The 25,059-nt window shown below is 37.9% G+C and overlaps 1 protein-coding gene across 4 annotated transcripts in view; it reads left to right on the top strand.

Annotated features, from left to right (window-relative positions):
- NELL2 (neural EGFL like 2) overlaps positions 1 to 25,059 on the top strand; it is a 513,811-nt gene that overhangs the window by 254,780 nt on the left and 233,972 nt on the right. The window lies entirely within an intron of this gene.

Below are 25,059 nucleotides of genomic sequence, written 5' to 3'. Positions count from 1 at the left end.
ATCAGATGGAGTGATTCTTTCGGCTTCGTTCTTATTTTTCAAGATTTCTTCAGTTAGTCAGGATCTTTTGTGGTTCCATATAAATATTTGCAATATTTGTTGTAGTTCGGTGAAATACACCATTGGTATTTGATAGGAATTGCATTGAATATGTATATAGCTTTGGGTAGCATGGACAGTTTAATGATGTTAATTCTTCTTATTTGTAAAAACAATATATGCTTCCACTTATTTGTGTCATCTTCAGTTTCTTTCTTCAGTGTTTTATAATTTCCTGAGTACAGGTCTTTTACATCCTTGGTTAAATTTATTCCTAAGTGTTTTATTTTTTTGAAGCAATTGTGAATGGAGTTGTCTTCTTAGTTTCCCTTTCTGATAGTTCATCAATGGTATATAAAATGCAACTGATTTCTGGGTATTTATTTTGTATCCTGCAACTTGACTGAATTCATTTATCAGTTTTAGTAGTTATTTTGGTGAAATCTTTTGGATTCTCTATAAACAAATGAGACTACATCATACTAAAAGTTTTTGCACAACAAGGGAAACCTTCAACAAATGAAAAGATAGCCCACTGAGTGAGAGAACGTTCTCTAATGATACATTTGATAAGGGTTTGATATCCAAAATTTATACACCTGAACACCAAAAAAAAGAAAAACATCCAGTTAGAAAATGGGCAAAGGACCTGAATAGACACTTTTTTCAAAGAGGACATACAGATGATAAGTAGATATGTGAAAAGATGTTCAATGTTACTAATCATCTCAAATCATACCTGTCAGAATGACTATCATAAAAAATAACAAGTGTTGGCAAAAATGTGGATGTGGAAAAAAGGGAACCCTCATGCACTGTTTGTGGAAATGTAGACTGGTGCAGCCACGGTAGAAAGTAATATGGAGTTACCTCAAAAAATTAAAAATGGAGTTGCTTTATGACCCAGTGATACCACTTCTGGGAATATATCCAAAGAAACACAAAACGCTAATTTGAAAGAATATATACACCTTATGATTATTGTAGCATTATTTACAATAGTCAAGAATGGAAGCAGTCCAAGTTCCCATCAGTAGATGAGTGGATAAAAAAGCTGTGGTACATTTACACAGTGAAATACTACTCGGCCATAAAAAAGAAGAAAATTTTACTTTTTCTAACAGCATGGATAAACCTGGAGAGTATTATGCTAAGTGAAATAAATTAGTCAGAGAAAGACAAGTACCATATGATTTCAGTTAAATGTGGAATCTAATGAACAGAATAAGGTAATAAAATAGAAACAGATTCAGAGATACAGAGAACAGACTGACGCTGTCAGAGGGGAGGGGTTTTGGACAGCTGTGTTATAAAGGTGAAAGGATTAAATGAAAAAGAAAACCTCATAGACACAGACAATGTGTGGTGATTGCCAGAGGGAAAGAGGATGGGGAATGGGAGAAGAGGGTGAAGGGGTGATTAATAGTGATAGAAGATGACTTGACTTGGGGTGGTAAACACACAATTCAGTATGCAGATGATATATTGTAGAATTGTACACCTGAAACCTATATAGTTTTATTAACAAATGTCACCCCAACAAATTTAATTTTAAAAAAAGATTTTTTTTAGCAGTCCTTTATAGCAATGGTCCCCACCCCCAGGCTGCGGACCAGTATCAGTCCGTGGGCCATTTGGTACCATTCCGCAGAGAAAGAATAAATAACTTACATTATTTTTGTTTTATTTATATTTAAGTCTGAACGATGTTTTATTTTTAAAAAATGACTAGATTCCCTCTGTTACATTTGTCTAAGACTCATTCTTGACACTTGTCTCGGTCACGTGATACATTTATCCGTCCCACCCCAAAGGCTGGTCCGTGAAAATATTTTCTGACATTAAACCGGTCCATGGCCCAAAAAAGGTTGGGGACCACTGCTTTATAGAGTTGCTTGCTTCATTAATTCATTCATTTATATATTTAACTATATCTATCATCTATTCATTTACTTGAATTGAGCCCTTGTTTTTGATTTGGTTTACTAGAACATATATACTCTGAGAATGGAATTCTCTGTTTTAGGTAAAGTAAGACTAAGTATTTAAATCAAACTTTAGTGAAAATAACCAAGAAAGGAGGATAAAAATATATTTTTTAAAAAATGTAAAAACATCAAAAAGTTGACTAAAATAGCAAGAGATTATACTGGACCAAAAATGAAGAAAAAACCAGAGAGAGCACAGTGAAACAATCAATCAGTTTGAGAGATTTTGTATATTCTTGGAGAATTTGAGCTTTCTTTTGTTTGGCCTTCTAGTATAAAGGGGAAATAAAAGCTCAACAACTATACAAGAGGGAAGTATACTGGAGACCCTCATTACAACAAACTGGACCTTTAAAAGGCTGTACCTTCCCAACACGGAGCCTGAGTCACAGTCCTCTGGGTTGTTCAGGAGGTCTCAGCCTTGCTTGTACTTTAAGGGCATGTGTTATGCACATGGTGAAAAAAAATGAACCTTTCTTCTGGAGTAATCAACCTTCATCTTACACTTCAAGTTATTCTTAGAATATTTACTTCAAGTACTACTAGACACCTAAAGAAACAAAAAAACTAAGAATGAGACTGGCAGAAGCAACAAGAAAAAGAGACATTGCAAAAATGTTGGATTAGAATTAACCAACACTTAATATGGTACATGTCTGCTTATTATGTTTAAAGAAATAATAAGGCCCTGGCCAGTTGGCTCAGCGGTAGAGCATCGGCCTGGCGTGCGGGGGACCCAGGTTCAATTCCTGGCCAGGGCACATAGGAGAAGCACCCATTTGCTTCTCCACACCCCCCCTCCTTCCTCTCTGTCTCTCTCTTCCCCTCCCGCAGCCAAGGCTCCATTGGAGCAAAGATGGCCCGGGCGCTGGGGATGGCTCCTTGGCCTCTGCCCTAGGCGCTAGAGTGGCTCTGGTCGTGGCAGAGCGAGGCCCCGGAGGGGCAGAGCTTGCCCCCTGGTGGGCAGAGCATCGCCCCTGGTGGGCATGCCGGGTGGATCCCGGTCGGGCACATGTGGGAGTCTGTCTGACTGTCTCTCCCTTTTCCAGCTTCAGAAAAATACAAAAAAAAAAAAAGAAAAAAAAAAAAGAAATAATAAGATTAGTCTTGGTTTATCTTCAGGCAACTAGAAAACAAAATTGCTAATTTGAAAAAAAAAGAAACAGACACTCTAGAAATGAAAATAAAAATAAAATAACAGGCAACTAGAAAACAAAATTGCTAATTTGAAAAAAAAAAAGAAACACACTCTAGAAATGAAAATAAAAATAAAATAACAGGCAACTAGAAAACAAAATTGCTAATTTGAAAAAGAAAAGAAACAAACACTCTAGAAATGAAAATAAAAATAAAATAATGGGGAATAAAATATATCATCAACAGATGGATTAAACAGAAGATGAGGCAGAGATAGAGAATTAGTGAACCGGAAAAATAGGTCATGAGAAATTATTCAGGGGTCAGACCAAAACCTTAAAAAAGGTGGAACATACCGAAGAGGTGGAAAAAGGGAAGGTGTGGGAGCAGTTTAAAGTACATTTCACCTGAGTCGTAGAGAGGAGAGGAAAACGGCTGAGAATTTTCTGGAGCTCATAAAAGACATCATGTTTAATTGCAGATTCAATATGGATAGTAAACCTAAATATAAAACTTAAGCCAAGCTAATTTTTACCTCTACTTGGAGTTTTTTCCCTAGTTCTTCCCCATATTAGCTCCTTTCAGTTTTGGTCTCAGTTAAAATTTCATCTCTTCAGAAAGGTAGTCCCTGATCAACCCCGAGTATTCCCCGGTCAAGTCCAAAATAGCCTTGTTGTAGTACTTCAGATTCTTGCTTGTTGATCTTTATTTCATGTTATCTGCAGTTATTGTTTATTTGCCTGGTAGTTTGTCCTTGAACTTTCCTTTATGTAGCAGATCTGTGAGGGCAAGGTCTATGTCTGTCTGTTCATAGTGCTGGGCACGGTGTCTGGCATACAGTAGCCACCTAGTATTTACTGAGTGAAAAGATGAGAATGAACATTTCCAAAACTTTCTTCTTAATAAATAGAGGTGAGGAGAAATATAGCAATATATATGGTAGTATCTTTGAAAGCATGGAAGATTATGGGAAATACTGTCACTTCTTAATTCCAGAGGTTTTTGGAGGGAATGTAATCAAATTGTGACAGATTACTATGAGAAATGTTAAATTTGGGTTAATTTAATTCTTAATTTCCAGACTTCAATGTGTTTAACATTTTAACCTCAATGTTTTATTTAGCATACCTCAAGAAAATTTTACTTAATTAGCCCCCTAGGGGAAAAGTTGTCTGGAAATAGGAAAAAGTGATGTATTTAAACAAATATTTTGTCCCAGAATACAGCATAGTTGTATTTAATGAGATTCAACATTCAGTCTTGCAGTGTAAGTGACTTTTCTCTCTGTCTCCGTCTCTCCTTCACCCTGTTGTTCGCACCATCTTCCTTGTCCTTTATGTCTCTTACTTCTCTTTCTTCTTTTTGAAGTAACAATGATTCAGAAGTTAAAAAATCACTGGAAACAGGACTTTATGTTTTGCTGTTATCCTTAACATCATAAGAATAAAATTATTTGGGCCAGATTATTATAGATATATCCTATGTGTCCCTTTCTGATATTATGCAGGAAGGAGACTTTTTTTAAATTAATTAATTAATTTTTTATTTTGTATTTTTCTGAAGCTGGAAACGGGGAAAGACAGTCAGACAGACTCCCGCATGCGCCTGACCGGGATCCACCCAGCACGCCTACCAGGGGGCGATGCTCTGCCCCTCCGGGGCATCGTTCTGCCGCGACCAGAGCCACTCTAGCACCTGGGGCAGAGGCCAAGGAGCCATCCCCAGCGCCCGGGCCATCTTTGCTCCAATGGAGCCTTGGCTGCGGGAGGGGAAGAGAGAGACAGAGAGGAAGGGGGGGGTAGAGAAGCAAATGGGCGCTTCTCCTATGTGCCCTGGCCGGAAATCGAACTCGGGTCTCCCGCACGCCAGGCCGACGCTCTACCACTGAGCCAACCGGCCAAGGCCAGGAAGGAGACTTATATTTAAAGCTTACTGAATTAACTAGTTGGATTGATCTCTACCACTGATTCTCAATGTGGGCCTTATCTTGGAATTACCTGTATGCTCTCAAAAAATACTGGAACCCTGGCCCCTCCCATAGAGATTCTAATTTAATTGGTTTGGGTTTCACACCTTGGTATTTTCAAGTCTCCATAGGAGACTCTTATTTGTAGACAGATTTAATTAATAATCAGTGATCTACAACTGTGATATTCAAAGTGTGATCACTATACCAGCCAGAATCTGCAGTCCCTCGCACTTCTGATCTGCTTAATCAAGATATTCATTTAAATAAGATCTTCAGGTGATTTGAGAAGCACTCCTCTGCAATTTCCACTGGCTCTGTAAAAACATGGTATCAACTAAACTTGAGGTAAAGCCTGTACACATATGCTTCTATGACATACTGTAGTCTGCATGCTAACCAAAAGCTAGGTGTTAGGTCTCAACCCTGTTTATGTCAGCTGGATTTGTATTATCTTATTTAATTGCCATATATAATATACATATGTAACATGTAAACCAATGATATACAAATATGAAATTATTTTTTTTTAATGAAGTAAAAGTTAAGTGTTCTGGGAAAAGCTGATTAAATTCAAGCTGCTAAAAAATATGTTCTCGAATTAGATGTCAGTGAGACAATGGTAAAATGTTGCAGAAGAAAACAGCATTACAACAGTCCCTCTTCAGATTGCTTGGCGAGTATCTCTGTGGGGCAGCTGTGTTAGGCTAGCTCTCTGGTCTACGGGCTGCAGGCACTTTGCCTGATTGGCGCTAGAGTGCGTGGCTGCGTCTGGTGTGTGTGGCCTATGTAAGACTATAGGCGCTTGCGCTCGGGGGATGGCGGATAGCAGATTGCCTGCCCGCCACTGTGGGGGGCCATTCTTGCTGTTTCTTCACCTGAGAGGCGATTTCCCCTGCCTGCGTGCTTGTCCGCTGCTGTTATGAGACTTTATTAAATGAAATGGTCCAGCTCTTTCCCGCTCCTCAGTTTCTCTACAGTCTGCCTGAATCCAATGTGAACCTGCCCGGCCTCAGCCACCAGGATTATACTATCTTACTCCACTTTTTGAAAAACAAAACACTAGAAATTTGAGGCAACACATTGCAAGTTTTATTTATATAATCAAGATTACAGTGAAGCACAAAGAATCTGTACTAAGGAAGAGTGTTCTATGCACAACATTGTTGAATGTGTCAAGATTATGTTTTCAATTAAAATGTTTAAGGTTTATTGTTGTCTATAATTTCTCACTTTAACTGATTTTTTTTAAAAAAAACAATGGGCCAAAAACCTCTCTAGATAACAGGATAAAAGGCTTTTACTGTATCTATGTGATTTAAAAATTAGTTGTATTTTTCTCTTTTCCTAGTTCTTTATTCTCTGCATACTTTACTATGCTGAGCATGAAGAACTATCTTAGCTGTACCTGGGCAATGTTAAAAAATAAAGAGGCTCAGGTCCCAGCCTCAGGAATTCTTATTATCTGGCATGCATCCAGGGGATAGAATTTTTACTGTTCTTCAGGTTATTTTGATATGCATCCACAGTTGAGACTGTTGGTCCAATAGGTTGGTAGCATATAAATTAGTTATAACATCAGTATGTAATAAATCAGTTACAGGTTATATATGTATCCTGACCAGATGTTCATTAGGATCAGATACTAGGTATTATGATTATTATTCTATTTTATTCTCTGAATATACCATGAGCAATTTTTCCTTCACTCATATCATAGAGCATTTCTCCTTCAGTGCTCCTTTTCAAATGCCCCTCACCTGTGAAGCATTTCCAATTCCACCCTTGCAAGACATTGTTTTTCTTTTCATTTCAACACTGCTCCTGAGTTGGATGCAGTTAGTTGTGCATGTGTTCATCTGTGTCCCAAGCTAGGCTGAATTCTTTCTGGAGGCAGGAAGGTGCCTTTGTAGGACAGTGACTGGCAGACAGTAGGTTATAATAAATCCTTCTCATTTATGCCAGATTTGTCACTCCTGATGCGGGTCTTTATGAAATTATTTTGCTTTCTGCTTTCCCTTCTCCTGCTCCTTCTCAAATATACTTTAAAACTGTTCTGTCCCCTGCTGCTCCCTCTGAGCTGTCCTCTGTCGTCACTGTGCTGTGCCTTCTACATGCCTTGCTCTCCATGGATCTGGCTTCCTTTAACCTGTACTTCTTCTCTTCTCTGAACCAATATCCTTGGCATAGCGGAAGGAGTTATTAACACATCTTTAGGAAACGGCATTCAAAATAAGTCCTCCTGAGAGAGCTACTTCCCAATTCTTTTCCTCTGTGTTTTGCTCATACAGAAGAGGCAATTTTAAACCAGCACAGTCACTATTTCAGGGTCTTCACTTGTTATTTCTTAACTGAGCACTAATGTATGGTTGACAATGAAAAATATCATGCTTTACAATTTACAAAACATTTCTGTGTTCAACAACTCTTTCACTATGACACTGAAACAACATGTGGGCTTCCAGTCAAGATGGCAGTGTAGGTAAATGCACTACTTGGGTCCTCTCACAACCACATCAAAAATCCAGTTAAACTACAGAAAAACCATTACTCAGAACCACCTGAAATGTAGCTGAACAGAAGCCTTACAATTAAGGATATAAAGAAGCCACATTGAGACTGGTAGGAGGGATGGAGACACCGAACTTCCTGGACCCACACACTTGTGTAGCTGTTCAAGATCGAGAGGGATATCTCAGCTGCAGGGGTTCCCTCTGAGGAGTGAGAGGTCCCAGCCCCACACCAGGACCCCAAGCTCAGGGTTCCAGTGCCAGGAAGAGAAGTCCCCATAACTCTGGCCTTAAAAACCAGCAGGGATTGGGATTAAGGGAGAGGAAGGACTGCTAGAGTCCGAGGAAGTTCCCCTGAATGAGCCTGTGCACAAACTTAGACTCACTCCCGCTGAGTTCAAGTACTGGGGAAGCAGTTTAAAAGGCACCAGGGACATATGAGGAGGAACAGGAGTATCTGGTATCAGTGTGAGAGCTGCAGGAGCAGCTTTCTCCCAGACAGAAGTGCTGGCAGGGGCAACTGTTCCTCTTTGGAGTCACCCCTCACAGAGTTGGTAGGTGAGCACCAGTTCTGTGTCTCCATTAACCTGGTTATTCCTGTTTGCCCTGCCCTGCTGATTCTTTGAGATTCTACCCTACCAAATTTCAGGCCCACCCAAGCTGTTCCCAATGGCATTTCCATACAAATGGCATTTCATGGTTCATGTTTCAGACTTTCTTAAAATCTCTCAAGTAGCATCTGGCCTCAGCATGACCTATACCTCTCAATAAGTGGCCCCAAGCCTGACATTAACAGTAGCCGGCCTTGGTTCCCACTTGGCACCTCTTGGGCACCTCCAAGGTCAGCACAAGTAACAACTATCCGAAGATCGCATTGTAGCTCATGCTGAGAGGCCCTGGGCAGAACACAGGCAGTGGCTGACCTTGGCTTGCACCTCCTGTGAGGCTCCAGAGCCAGCATACCCAGTGGACAGCTTTGGACCATGTTGAAGCACCACCCAACCTCTCAAGAGGTAGACTCAGCAGACACCAGAGCCACACTAAAGTAAGTCCTGCTCTGTGAGGTGGGCTCTTGCACTGAGGATCCTCTATGGTGGTTGAGCCAGTCCTTGCAGTAGATGGGTATGGGAGTAAATCCCTTCCACTGATGTGTCAATAGCAGTCAAGGCTCAACTACAACAAGAAGTTATACACAGCCCATATGGAATGCCCAACTCAAGTGACTGGGGAGTCTTGCCACTGGACCCTACAGGACACCTATTACATTAGGTCACTCTACCAAGGCCAGGAGATGTAGCAGCTCTACCTAATACATAGACACAAATAACAGAGAGGCTGCCAAATGAGGAAAAAAGAAATATGTCCCAAATGAGAGAATAGAACAAAACTCCAGGAAAAAACTAAACAAAATGGAAACAAGCAATCTACTAAATGCAGAGATCAAAACACTGGTTATAAGAATGCTCAATGAACTTATGGGAAGAATAGATAACCTTAGAGAGAACTTCAACAGCATAAAAATGTATATAGGGATGATAGAAAAGACCCAGTCAGAAATGAAGAATAATTTACAGGGAATCAGCAGTAGAGTAGATGAAGACCAGAAGCAAAACAGTGATTTTTTTATATAAAGAAGCAAAAATCACCCAATCAAGACAGCAGAAAGAAAAAAAAAATGAAGACAGTATAAGTAACCTCTGGGACAACTTCAAGTGTAGCAATATTTGCATGATATGAGTGCCAGAAGTAGAAGAGAGTGAGCAAGGAAGTGAAAATCTATGTGAAAAATAATGATGAAAAACTTCCTGAACTGGTGAAAGAAACAAATTCAGGAATACAGAGAGTCCCAAACAAAATGAACCCAAAGAGGCCCACACACCAACAAACATCATGATTAAAATGACAGAGGTTAAAGACAAAAAGAGAATCTTAAAAGCAGCAAGAGAAAAGCAGTTAGTTACCTACAAGGAAACTCCCAAAAGACTGTCAGCTGATTTCTCAACAGAAATTTTGCAGGCAGAACAGATTGGCAAGAAATATTCAAAATAATGAAAAGCAAGGACCTACAACCAAGATTTCTCTACCCAGCAAAACTATCACTTAGAATCAAAGGATAAAGAGCTTCCCAGATAAGAAAAAGCTAAAGGAGTTCATCACCACCAAATCAGTACTACATGAAGTGTAGGATCTTCTAAAAGAAGGAGGAAGGAGAAGAAGGAGAATAGAAGAGGAAGAATGAGGAGGAGGAGGGGACGGAGAAACAAAAAAAATATTAAAAATATGAACAAGAAAATGACAATAAATACAAATCTACTAACTACTGAACCTGTGAAACAAAATAAATAAACAAGCAGAAGAGAGACAGACTCATAGAGAACATTTTGATGATTGCCAGATGAGAGGGGGGTTCGGGGGGTCATGTGAAAAAGGTGAAAGGATTAGGAAATACAAATTGGTATTAACAGAATAGTTATGGGAATGTAAAGTACAGCATAGGGAATATAGTCAATAATATTCTAATAACTATGGACAATGTCAGATGTGTATGAGATTTATTGAGATCACTTAAGTTATATAATGTCTAATCATTGGGGTGTACATCTGAAACTAGTATATTGTATGTCAACTGTAACTGAAAAATAAAAATAATTTTAGGAAAAGGAAACAACATGTGTCTAAAAGGTGCCAGTTGTTTTGGAAAAATATTCCACAAAGTTAAACAAAAGATTGGGTCTCAAGTTTTGACTGAGTTTATTGGATTTTTAGTGGTAAGAAAGATACACAGAAAGACTGTCGGATGAATTCTAGTCTTGGTTCTGAAACTGACAATGTGTGAACTTTTTCTTATTATATATTTTTTTACATTATGTTTTCTTTTAACGTGGTAAACCTGTCACCTTAAGTTGTGTTTATGTTCTGTCACTTTTAATAGTATTCCTTATTAACATGAATACTATATTTTTCTCCAAATCTTTACCTCCACTTACTAATTTATTCTTTTATCTTTGGGAAATTAAATGAATTGATTACATTGTCTTTTTTAGAGACTTTATTCTATGCTGTATAAGCCAGGATCAACAATGAGGCCAGAAATGAAAAGGTAGCTAAATGAAAAGAATTTCAGAATATACATACTTAGTTGCAATTTAAATGGGTAAGATTAAATTAGCAACAAAAACACTGAATACCTCTTTCCAGTTATAAACTTAGCCTTTTTGCTCTTATCCTTTGTGTACCCAATTCCTATTTTCCCAGTATATATAGCCCCTCTAAACAAAACGCTGATCGGACAGGGTATTAGAATTTTTGCTGTTTTTCTATTCTGAAAGTTATTTTTATCATTTTCCCCCTAAACCCTCACTCTTGCTAGATTCGTGGTGTTTCAGGACTTGCTCTCTTTTTGGAAGAATAGGCTACTGACCTGAATAAGGCCCCCTAGGGGAAGCACTCTTAGGTTCTTTAGAAGCCCAAGGACATAAAAATACTTAAAATGAGAAAGGTGAGCTAGCTGTGCATCTACTTTGATGGTCGCATTTCTTTAACTCCAATATTAGTTTTGCAAACAACTAAATTTTCAAATAATTAATGGGATGTAAAGAAAGAAAATATATATAATTGATGAATTTGTGAATTATTAAAATACTCTGAAATTCTGATCACTTTAAATAGCACTGATTTCAAAAAATTGGTTTTATGCTGAGGAAGGAGGTTTGGTCATCAAACTGTGCGAGCGGGCTTCCCTCACACATGCTCCCCTGTGATCCCTGTTAGCACGTTACTGCTGTAACAGCAGCCAGCTACCTTTCCATTACCTGATAGACCAACCTGCTCCCATTTCCAGGGCTTCGGCTCGACTGCAGTGGAAAGCAATCTGCTATAGAACCGAAAGGACAGAACATTTCTGGGAGAGCCAGTTTAGAGACCCTTTATTATAGGAGGCAAAAATCAAAGAATAAGGCCCAATTTAAAGGAAAATGTGAGTATCAAGGAGGTCCAGCTGAATTGTTTTCAGGCTTTTCATCAAACAGGAAGCTGGAAGAGAACTTAATAAAAAAGAAAAAGTTCAACAAACCTTTGGAGTTTTATTATGTAGGGTCAGTGCCGGGGTGATGAGTAAGATCCAAAGACAAGTAAGACATTCCCTGACCTTATGCAGGAAAGATTTTAAAAGTGTACAACTATCTACAGAAAAGGAAAATGTGTTCAGTGCATTGTAGAAAAAGGGAAAATTAATTTATAACCGCTAGTGCTCAAGACTTTTATTACAACCATATTGTTAAGGATTGAGTCCAGTGAGTCCAGATTACAAAAAAGATTGTGGAGACTAATGGCGGAGTAGGAAGCGATACCGATAAATCTCCCCCAAAACTCAACAAGATCTTCAGCCAGAAACAGAAAAACCTATACTTGGAGCCTCCAGATGCTTCGCAATACACCCGAAGTTATGGTCGACTGAAAAATTGGCTAAATATATAACCAAACCCCGAAGGAAATAGGGAGTAAGAAATGCTCCGCCTTCCTCACTAACCTAAACAGGGCGGCTTTCTCTGGTAACTGTGAATATAGAAACTGAGGCGGGCAAAGGGGGTGAATACATCCAGGCTGAGGCACAAAGGGCCGAACCAGGCTATGGCACGGAGATCCTAGCCGAGGAAAAACTGATCCTGTGGCAAGCCGGGCAATACAAGCTAACACTCCTGCCAAACCCAAACAAAGAAAGACAAGCAGGGCAGCCATTTTACCCTTTCTCCTGGTTGGTGCGCAGTTAGTGGGCGAGAGATTTCTTCCTAAGCCCCGGAAGTGGGTGTCCGTGTTACCCCACAGAGAGGCAGGGTCAGAGGCCTTTCTGTGGGCTGAAAGCAGAATCTCTGGGCAGCCCCAGCGCCCTGGGAAAGCCACGCACGGGAGGGAGCAAGAACTAATTCCAACGGTGGAGATTTTCCATGCTGGTGAGGGTTTCACTCAGGGAAACGCGGCCGGCCTCATATCCTGGTGTGCGCGCGCAGATAGGAAGTGAGCGATTCCTCCGAGTGCCTCGGCAGTGCGCGCCCGTGTTATCGCACAGAGGGGCAGAGTCAGGGGCCTTTGTGTGGGCAAAAGCAGAATTTCAGGCCGCCCCAGCGCCTTGCAAAAACCGCGCACGGGGACGGAGCGAGAGCGAATTCCAACGCTGCAACTTTTCCATGCGGTTGGGGGTTTCACTCAGAGTGTGAGACTGCTGGCTGGATATCCTGGTCTGCGCGTGCAGATAGTGAATGAGAGTTTCCTCCAAGCACCCCGGAAGTGGGCGCCCGCCTGTGTTATCGGACAGAGTGGCAGAGCCAGAGGTCTTTGAGTGGGCGGAAAGCCCGCCTGATTATGCTAGCAGCTCTGACTGACTGAGCCTTACCCAGAGCCCTGTGCTGAGTGGGAATAGAGTGGGGAGTTGCCAGCTCTTTGAACCTCTTACTATCCAGGCAGAGGCAGCAACAACCCCATAGCTGGATTATCAGGCTACTAATTGAGGAAGGAAAGACTAGGAGAAAGGCTCCAGGAACACGGACTCTCTCAATGTCAGAGCCTACAAATGCTAATGAGCCTCGACTCCCAACGAGACTAAAGCACAATATATGACATTGCCATAGAGACTTATCAACTGCAAACCTCTACCTGAGCGTGCCAAAGGGGCAGAACCTGGGGTACAGAGTCACCTACCAGGAAGAGGGAGAGAAAAGAAAAAGCAAGAAGATAACCTCTCAAAATCAAGAATAATCTGCTGACTTTATAACCTATCCCATTTTATTATATTTGTTCGTTTGTTTCTCTTATCTTCATTCTTGATACTTTTTTTCCTCCTCCAATTTGGCCGATTAACTCTCTGCTGGTCTTACTCTCTCCTCTCCTTGAACTACACTACCCATAAGTGTTACATCTCCCAGTATCTTTTTTCTCCTCTTCCTTTCTCTCTATGAGGGTTGCACTCCAAAACCCTTAACTCTCTCTCTCTCCTTTCTTTTTTCTTCTTTTAGTGGTTCCTTCTTTTTTTTTCTCTCTCTCTTTCTTTTCTCCCTCTATATTAGTTCCTTCCTTTCTCCTTTACATCTCCTCTCATTCAAACCTCAATAACAAACAAATTATCTTATCTGGGACTCAAACTTATGTTTGTGGCATTTTGGCGTGTTTTTACTTCACCTTTTTAACTCACTAGCAGTGCTCCCATCCCTGGCTCTCCATTTTATCTAGTTCTTGTTCCACTAAATACAATAGTATTTTTAAAATTTGTCCCCCCATTTTTCTGTTTTCCTCTTATTCCTCTCATCATAACTCTTAGACAGCCAACACCTAAAAGTAAATCATTTTATTCTTGACCCAAATTTTTTCCTTATTTGCTTTTTGTGGGTCCATACCCCCCCTTTCTTTTTTTTTGCCCCTTTATTACTTTTCCCCAATTCAGGCCCTCCATCACAGGCATTGTTTGTTATAATTCACAGTTCACCACAAGATTTTCTCAAGAAAAAGGGGAGAGGAGAGGAAAAAAGGAGGGGGGGAATAATTTCCTTTTTTAAAAAATTATTTTATTTTATTTTTATTTTATTATTAATTTTTTTAAAAAAAACTTTTTGATTTTTGATTTTTTTTAACTTTTTATTCTTTATTAAATCTCATTGATACTATCAACAAAACCACCCTCAGATGCCATTAAGGAAGAGAAAATCAAATATCATGGATACAAAAGAAAGAGAGGTAACACAGCTAGATGAGGAAAAATCTATGGAGAAAAAATTTAATATATTGGAAACCTTGGAGCTAAATGACAGAGAATTCAAGATAGAAATCCTAAAAATCCTCCGAGAGATACAAGAAAACGCAGAAAGGCAATTTAGGGAGCTCAGAAAACAACTCAAAGAACACAAAGAATATATGTCCAAAGAAATTGAAACTATAAAAACACATCAAACAGAGATGAAAAACTCAATTCACGAGCTGAAAAACGAAGTAACAAGCTTAGCTAATAGAACAGGTCAGATAGAAGAGAGGATTAGTGAAATAGAAGACAAGCAACTTGAGGCACAACAGAGAGAAGAAGAAAGAGACTCAAAAATTAAAAAAAATGAGATAGCCCTACAAGAATTATCTGACTCCATCAAAAAGAATATCATAAGAAAATAGGTATATCAGAGGGAGAAGAGAGAGAAAATGGAATGGAGAACATACTCAAACAAATAATAGATGAGAACTTCCCAAGCCTGTGGAAAGGACTAAAGCCCCAAATTCAAGAAGCAAACAGAACACCGAGTTTTCTTAACCCCAACAAACCTACTCCAAGGCATATCATAATGAAATTGACACAAACCAACAGCAAAGAAAAAATTCTCAAGGCAGCCAGGGAAAAGAAGAATACAACATATAAAGGAAGGCCCATTAGATTATCATCAGATTTCTCAGCAGAAACTCTACAAGCTAGAAGAGAGTGGACCCCAATATTTAAAGTCCTGAAAGAGAGGAACTTTCAGCCACGAATACTATACCCATCAAAGCTATCCTTCAAATATGAAGGAGAAGTAAAAACATTCACAGATACAGAAAAGATGAGAGAATTTATCACCAGAAAACCCTCACTCCAGGAATTACAAAAGGGGGTTCCCCAATCAGATACAAAGAACAAAAAAAAACAGAGCCACAAGTAAAAGCTCCAAGAAGAACACAATAAAACCAAATTTAAACTGTGACAACAACAAAAAGAAAGAGGGGGAGAAGATGGAGATTAACAGTAGCAAAGGACGATGGAGTGCAAAAGTACTCACAAAATAGTTCACTACAATGAACAGGGTAGGGACCCTTTTCATTACTCAAAGGTAACCACCATTGAAAAAACCACCACAGAAGCACATGAGATAAAAAAGATAGCAACAGAGGAAAGATGTATGGAATACAACCAAATAAAAACAAAAGATAGAAAAATGAAAGAGAAGGATCAAACAAGGCACAAAACTAACAGATAGCAAGATATAAAATGGCAATAGGGAACTCACAAGTATCAATAATTACACTAAATGTAAACGGATTAAACTCACCAATAAAAAGGCACAGAGTAGCAGAATGGATTAAAAAAGAAAATCCAACTGTATGCTGCCTACAGGAAACTCATCTAAGTAACAAGGATAAAAACAAATTCAAAGTGAAAGGCTGGAAAACAATACTCCAAGCAAATAACATCCAAAAAAAAGCAGGTGTAGCAATACTCATATCGGATAATGCTGACTACAAGACAGCAAAAGTACTCAGAGATAAAAATGGCCATTTCATAATGGCTAAGGGGACACTGAATCAAGAAGACATAACAATTCTTAATATATATGCACCAAACCAAGGAGCACCAAAATATATAAGACAGCTACTTATTGATCTTAAAACCAAAACTGACAAAAATACAATCATACTTGGAGACCTCAATACACCGCTGACGGCTCTAGATCGGTCATCCAAACAGAGAATCAACAAAGACATAGTGGCCTTAAACAAAGCACTAGAGCACCTGGATATGATAGACATCTACAGGACATTTCATCCCAAAGTGACTGAGTATACATTTTTCTCCAGTGTACATGGATCATTCTCAAGAATTGACCATATGTTGGGCCACAAAAACAACATCAGCAAATTCAGAAAAATTGAAGTTGTACCAAGCATATTTTCTGGTCATAAAGCCTTGATACTAGAATTCAACTGCAAAAAAGAGGAAAAAAATCCCACAAAAATGTGGAAACTAAACAACATACTTTTAAAAAATGAATGGGTCAAAGAAGAAATAAGTGCAGAGATCAAAAGATATATACAGACTAATGAAAATGACAATACGACATATCAGAATCTATGGGATGCAGCAAAAGCAGTGGTAAGAGGCAAGTTCATATCACTTCAGGCATATTGAACAAACAAGAGAGAGCCCAAGTGAACCACTTAACTTCCCACCTTAAGGAACTAGAAAAAGAAGAACAAAGACAACCCAAAACTAGCCGAAGAAAGGAGATAATAAAAATCAGAGCAGAAATAAATGAATTAGAGAACAGAAAAACTATAGAAAAAATTAATAGAACAAGGAGCTGGTTCTTTGAAAAGATCAACAAAATTGACAGACCCTTGGCAAGACTTACCAAGGAAAAAAGAGAAAGAACTCATATAAACAAAATCCAAAATGAAAGAGGGGAAATCACCACGGACACCGTAGGTATACAAAGAATTATTGTAGAATACTATGAAAAACTTTATGCCACTAAATTCAACAACCTAGAAGAAATGGATAAATTCCTAGAACAATACAACCTTCCTAGACTGAGTCAAGAAGAAGCAGAAAGCCTAAACAGACCTATCAGTAGAGAAGAAATAGAAAAAACCATTAAAAACCTCCCCAAAAATAAAAGTCCAGGCCCTAACGGCTATACCAGCGAATTTTATCAAACATTCAAAGAAGACTTGGTTCCTATTCTACTCAAAGTCTTCCAAAAACTTGAAGAAGAAGCAATACTTCCAAACACATTTTATGAGGCCAACATAACCCTCATACCAAAACCAGGCAAGGATGGCACAAAAAAAGAAAACTACAGACCAATATCTCTAATGAATACAGATGCTAAAATACTAAACAAAATACTAGCACATCGAATACAACAACATATTAAAAAAATAATACATCATGATCAAGTGGGATTCATCCCAGAATCTCAAGGATGGTTCAATATACGTAAAACAGTTAACGTAATACACCATATCGACAAAACAAAGAACAAAAACCACATGATCTTATCAATAGACGCAGAAAAGGCTTTCGATAAAATACAACACAATTTTATGTTTAAGACTCTCAACAAAATGGGTATAGAAGGAAAATATCTCAACATGATAAAGGCCATATATGATAAACCATCAGCTAACATCATATTAAATGGCACTAAACTGAAGTCTTTCCCCCTTAAATCAGGAACAAGACAGGGTTTTCCACTCTCTCCACTCTTATTTAATGTGGTACTAGAGGTTCTAGCCAGAGCAATCAGACAAGACAAAGAAATAAAAGGCATCCATATCGGAAAAGAAGAAGTAAAGGTATCACTTTTTGCAGATGATATGATCCTATACATCGAAAACCCCAAAGAATCCACAAAAAGACTACTAGAAACAATAAGCCAATACAGTAAGGTCGCAGGATACAAAATTAACATACAGAAGTCAATAGCCTTTCTATATACCAACAATGAAACAATTCAGAACGAACTCAAAAGAATAATCCCCTTCACGATTGCAACAAAAAAACTAAAATACTTAGGAATAAACATAACAAAGAATGTAAAGGACTTATATAATGAAAACTATAAACCATTGTTAAGGGAAATCTAAAAAGATATAATGAGATGGAAGAATATACCTTGTTCTTGGCTAGGAAGAATAAATATAATCAAGATGGCTATATTACCCAAAGCAATATACAAATTTAATGCAATTCCCATCAAACTTCCAATGACGTTTTTTAAAGAAATAGAGCAAAAAATCATCAGATTTATATGGAACTATAAAAAACCCCGAATAGCTAAAGCAATCCTAAAGAAAAAGAATGAAGCTGGGGGCATTACAATACCTGACTTCAAACTATATTATAGGGCCACGACAATCAAAACAGCACGGTATTGGCAGAAAAATAGACACTCAGACCAATGGAACAGAATAGAAAGTCCAGAAATAAAACCACATATATATAGTCAAATAATTTTTGATAAAGGGGCCAACAACACACAATGGAGAAAAGAAAGCCTCTTCAAGAAATGGTGCTGGGAAAACTGGAAAGCCACATGCAAAAGAATGAAACTGGACTACAGTCTCTCCCCCTGTACAAAAATTAACTCAAAATGGATCAAAGATCTAAACATAAGACCTGAAACAATTAAGTACATAGAAGAAGACATAGGTACTCAACTTATGGACCTGGGTTTTAAAGAGCATTTTATGAATTTGACTCCAATGGCAAGAGAAGTGAAGGGAAAAATTAATGAATGGGACTACATCAGACTAAGAAGTTTTTGCTCAGCAAGAGAAACTGATAACAAAATAAACAGAAAGCCAACTAAATGGGAAATGATATTTTCAAACAACAGCTCAGATAAGGGCCTAATATCCAAAATATACAAAGAACTCATAAAACTCAACAACAAACAAACAAACAATCCCATAAAATAATGGGAAGAGGATATGAACAGACACTTCTCCCAGGAAGAAATACAAATGGCCAACAGATACATGAAAAGATACTCATCTTCTTTAGCTATTAGAGAAATGCAAATCAAAATGGCAATGAGATACCACCTCACACCTGTTCGATTAGCTATTATTAGCAAGACAGGTAATAGCAAATGTTGGAGAGGCTGTGGAGAAAAAGGAACCCTCATCCACTGTTGGTGGGAATGTAAAGTAGTACAACCATTATGGAAGAAAGTATGGTGGTTCCTCAAAAACCTGAAAATAGAACTACCTTATGACCCAGCAATCCCTCTACTGGGTATATACCCCCAAAACTCAGAAACATTGATACGTAAAGACACATGCAGCCCTATTTTTATTGCAGCATTGTTCACAGTGGCTAGGACATGGAAACAACCAAAAAGCCCGTCAATAGATGACTGGATAAAGAAGATGTGGCACATATACACTATGGAATACTACTCAGCCATAAGAAATGATGACATTGGAACATTTACAGCAAAATGGTGGGATCTTGATAACATGATACGAAGTGAAATAAGTAAATCAGAAAAAACCAGGAACTGCATTATTCCATACGTAGGTGGGACATAAAAGTGAAACTGAGAGACATTGATAAGGGTGTGGTGGTTATGGGGGGGAGGGGGGAATGGGAGAGGGAAAGGGGGAGGGGGAGGGGCACAGAGAGAACAAGATAGAGGGTGACGGAGGACAATCTGACTTTGGGTGATGGGTATGCAACATGATTGAACGACAAGATACCCTGGACTTGTTATCTTTGAATATTTGTATCCTGATTTATTGATGTCACCCCATTCAAAAAATAAAATTATTTAAAAAAAAAAAAAGATTGTGGCTGGAAAAATGCAGCACAGTAGATTGCAGTCTTTTTGGTTTGACTCCACAGAATTTTAGCCTGCCTCACGAACGCATTTATTGTGCTTTTTTTTTAAAGCTGAAATAAAAACATAAATATACGTAATTACAGTTAATGAGATATTTTCTCATCCAACAGCTTTCATTTGTATATCACTAACAAATACCATGTTGGCTCAGAATGAAATACCTGCCATTGTACACAGAATTACCCAGAGGAAATCAAGATTTCAAAGTAAACCATATAAAAGCTACTACTAAATTCAACTCTGTCCTTGACAGATGGCTTAAACAATCTAAAGATTACTGATGCCTGATATTTCCAAAGAGAATTTGAAAGAAGTCATAATCCCATTTCTCACCTATATGAATTATCCTGGCTTTCTTCTTAGTATCGGTAACTTTTAGTTTTGTGTTGGATCATTTTTAAAGGTGTTGGTATAATTGAGGAGTTTAAAGTAGACTCATGGTGTTTTAATCCAGTGATAAAAAGGAAAAGCAAACTATGTAGTGAGGAAGTGTTTTGAAGTGAAATATAATATGATGTCCTTTTGCTTTTATACTCTAAGATATTTTTTTATAGATTTGGATACTTTTTTCCAATAATGGTTCATAGAAGTTGATTGAAATCCCTTTAGAGGGTTCTCATTCTCTGTTTCTGCATTAATGACCAATAAATCAGGATTTTAATTTGTACTTTAGGACTTGTAGAGTTTTACTGGTTTCTTTCATTTACCTGTTTCGCAATTTGTGCTATAAATTACTTTTCACTTTTTTACAACTGATGACTTCCAAGTTTGCTTCTATAGCATTTTCCATCCTTCTTAGTCTTAATTGTTAAAATAGGGATGGGAAAATGAAGTGAAAGTAGTTTACATTAATTGCTTTTTCAGAGTCTCTCTTAATTATAGTGCTAGTAACTATGTGATTAGTGATGTTTATTATAGCCCTAGTAAAATATACATATCAATTGTTATGCCATCCTATTGAATTTTCTCAAGTTCTTATCCTGTCCCCAATTATGGCCAAAGAACCTGTGCACTGACAGCACTAGGTAATATAATTCCTACAGACCATGATGTGAATGGTACCTCTGAAGTTATACAAATAGCAACATTTACCAGTGACAATGAATATGCATTTAACATTGATTAATATTAATAACTTAAAAGTAGATATAATACTGTGGGTTAGTGTGATTTCACAGGGCCTAGCTTCTTTGTTTGCAAAGTGATAGACCTGTATGCATGAATTAATATTTTTTTTCTTGTAAATGTCATATCTTAAAATACATACATGAAATATACATTCAATATACTCAATAAATCATTGAAACATAGATGTTTAAAAATGTAGCCTAGTTGATAGAATTGTGTATTAAGCTGGTAAATTATTTGGGGCCAAGGAATCTAGTGTTATAGCTCCAAACACTTAGTGCTGTGTATATGCACGCTTGCAAGCTCATGAGCACCCAAAGTATGAGAGCAGTGAAGTTTCTCATTATGAAAATGTGAATGCAGTTAAGGGAGAAATCAATACAACAAAAAGGATTATTTCTTTGTTATTTGGTTGAGGAAGTGATTTCTTTTACTTTGTACTCTACCAGGAAAAGGTCAGCAGGCAGGTCCGTTTTGGTTAGGGAATTGCGGAGACTTTCTTGTAGGCCTTGTGGCAGCCACGGGATTATCCTGGTCTCTGAGGCTTTGCTCCTGCAGAGGCGGCCTTGGTTAAAATGGGGTAGTAGGCCTGCTCTGCTTGCCTTCCTGTGTGGACACTTCGATCTCTCCAAGGATCAGTTCCTTTCTCTTGCCTTCTGTCTGCCTGTGGACCTCATTTTTATAAACTACCTGGATTTTTCCCTAAAGTAGATCTGAGTTTTTAAAAGGTCTTGATTTTTTTCTCTTAGAATTTGTTTTGTGTTTTACTCTCTCATATTCTTCAGAACAATCTATTCCTGTAAACTAGATCTCTTCATGGTTAAAGTGAATTAATATGACAGCTACCTTTGCTGGGTGCTGCTTATCTTCCTGGGTACCCCACGCTCCCGGGGCCATTCACCTTCCCTCCCTTCCCTGCTCTGGGCCCCAGGAGCCAGACTTCTGCAGCCTGCATCAGCCCGGTCTCCCCACCAGCTGGCATTGGGTAGGGTTTGCCAATGCGAAGCACTGGCAGGAAATTGGAAGGCAGGAGGAGCGAGCGTTGGCCCTGTTCCTCCCCTGCTCCTCGTGGCACCAGCCTGTGTTTCTGGCAGAAGCTGTGTGTCTCATGATTATGCTCTCACTAGGCAGCCTCCCCTTGTAACTGGCTCACATTGGGCTACAGCAAAACCATTTCCTTTCCTTGTCCCTTAGCCCAGGGTGATGATGGCCTCCCGCTCGCCAGAGTCTGGGCCCTCCCCAGCCCTGTTTGTTTCCTCAGCCTTGACCCAGTTGTCCTCTCTTACAAGTTCACTACCCAGTGTCCTGTGCTAGTGTGCAGTTACAAACCTCTCAATTGTAACACTTCCTTTTGCCTTTTACTATAGTTAGTTGTGTATGAGCCTGTCTGTCCTCCATAGTGAAGGCGTGAATCATGTCTCATTCATCTTTTGTTTTCAATAAATTATTATTGTCATTACTTCACTTGAACATAAGAATCTGCATTTCTGTTCATTTTTTAAATCAAAGCATAACATATACACAGTAAAGTACATAAAATACACTTGTCTTAATAATTGATAATTCATATTTGAATCCTAGAACCCAGTAGAATACCAACATATAGTAGGAGTTCAGTACATGTTTATTAAATGGATTAATAACTAAATATGACTTTTACCCCTTCAATCTACTCCCAGAGCCCAGAGCCCTCTTCATGGCATTTTCAGGATTCCTTGTACTATTCTTAGGAATGACTATAGGTTTTCTGAGTTCAAGACAAAAATCACTCACTAAACCAACTTCACCCTGTTTGTGCTCATTGCTTGGAAGGAAATGAAGCAGTTGTGGTCTCATTTGTTTTGTGCTTTCTCCCTCGGCCAAGCTCCATTTGGTGTCCTATTGTCCCACAAGTTGCCTATTTGAATCTGTTGAATTAAGAGTTGAGAACAGACGGTCCATCTGCTCTGCATGAATATTGAATTATCATAAGACTTTTTATAAGGACAACTTACCCTTGTATTTTTTACAGTATTTCCTTTCCCCTCTATTTTAAGAAAGACAGGGAGCATCGTTTTTTTTCTTCAACATACACCTGTATTTAAATAGGCTGCGGTTATCGAGCTATAGATATATAATAATAGGCTTGGAAATCTTTGAATGGCAGGTGCTGAATAGGAGTAAGAAAGTTCTATTTGTTCTCATTATCTTACTAAATGTGGTACTTATTAAATATAATTGAACATACAATATGCCAAATCTTGAAACTTTGAGGTTATTGAATCTTACAAGAAAAAAAAGCACACTTAAAAATGATGTGTTGGAGATACAGTTTATAATCAGTCAGATTCATTAGGTAAATGCACATCCTATTTATTCATAATATGACAGATAGTATGCAGCTGACAAATCTGTAGATTTATTTTGAATATTCATGAGTGTAAGCAAGCTTCAGCCAGTTTTTAAGTAGTATAATTTATGCAAGGGAGTTGTATTCTTTTCCAGCACCCTCTAAAACTTTAACATCAATTTGCCAGCAATATATATTATGCAGTAGAATTATTAATAAAAGCTGAGAAAAGGAATAAGTTGAAGGATGACATTTTAAAAATATGCATGCTTTTCATTATGTAAATGCACAGCTTTTAAATATTAGTTTTTCAGCAAAGGTGAAAGTTGGGTTACACTTTAAATATGAGCATTTGTACCATATATATTTAATATTATTAACAAAAATAGATCTGATTTCTTTATTGCAAATTATTATATGCAACTTAATTCTTTAAAGATAATGGGAATATATAGAGGATGAAAAGTCTTCTGTTCTTCCAATGAAATTAAAAAGAAATACATCAACTTTGTAAAATTTGTGTAGTTAAAACTGAAAATTGGATTATGTAAACAGGGCTAACAAACTGCTTGAGTCTTTTTCTGTCAGATGATCACTTCAGCTGGTCTTTTGAAGCAATTAGCTTGAGGTGATGTAGGTGTTCTGGGGCTTCAAAGGAGTGTTCTTACAAAGGAAAAGAATACAAAATTAAAAGACCAAAATGTTAAGTCTTAGAAGGGATCTAAACCAGAGACCTGCGCTGATGGTCAAGGTTCGTTAGCTTCAGGGTAAATTGTCTTGGTTTAGGTGATAGGTCAACATGGGTAATGTGAAGCATTCATTTTAAAACAAGCAAACAATTTCCATTGGCTAAATATTTGTGTGAATTGTAAGTAAATCTTTTGAAAGTCTCAAAAAATTATTTGATACTTTCTATACATTTTTATAAATTCAAAATGTTTTTCTCATTGAATTTGAAGTTCTGTTTTAAAATTATATTCAATTGTGATGGAAGCAAGGCAGGCCCAGAATTAGATGCTTGAACATCCTAAATAGGGTGCCCAAACCCATAGATACTTATAAATAAATAAAATAACTCACCTATAAAACAAAATTTACATATATGTGCTAAATTAATATAGCATCTTTTTAATTTTCTGTTTTAAAGTTCTGTAGTGGTATATGGTATATAAAATATGAACTGTTCTCATAATTGTTTTGACCCTCATTTGTAGACACCCTAAGCACTGGCTTAATATTCCCTGTGTGCAGCATTATCTAGCAGGCAAATAATTGGCTGAGAGCCTGCTTCTTGGCACTCCTTTTTCTAATTCTGACTTGCCCCTTACCCATTCTGTACCTTATTTTACTCTTTGCACTCAAAGGGCATGATAACTTGAACTTGCATGTGCCCTGTTAGGTTCAATTTAGGTTTATAGTTATATTTGTCCCTTGCCATATCGCAGCTCACTTTTCACGGTCTCACTGTATCATGAATTTTAAAACTGTATATATCTAATTTTGTATCATGGATTTTTCGCTATATCACAGGATTTTGCGGTATATCAGTATTTTTATATACTTATTACTTTAATTATTTTTGCAGTAAAACAAGCAAAATAAGTGTGGGAAAGGTTTATAAGAGTGTGGGGAGGGTTTATAAAGCCTTAATATATATATATAAATAATAAAATAAATATGAGGTAGATTTCTGCCTATCAAGAGGGGTTCTGGAACCTAACCCCCATGATAGACGAGGGACTACTATTCATACTCCCTGAAAAGTCAGGAGAACAATGAAATACTGGTTGCAGAATAAGCTGAATACTTCTAAACTATTTTTCCTAATGAA

Source organism: Saccopteryx bilineata, chromosome 2 (assembly GCF_036850765.1).
Source record: "Saccopteryx bilineata isolate mSacBil1 chromosome 2, mSacBil1_pri_phased_curated, whole genome shotgun sequence".
Lineage (NCBI taxonomy): Eukaryota > Metazoa > Chordata > Mammalia > Chiroptera > Emballonuridae > Saccopteryx > Saccopteryx bilineata.
The sequence above is the reverse complement of the archived record's forward strand: the minus strand, read 5'-3'. Positions and strand labels throughout refer to the sequence as shown.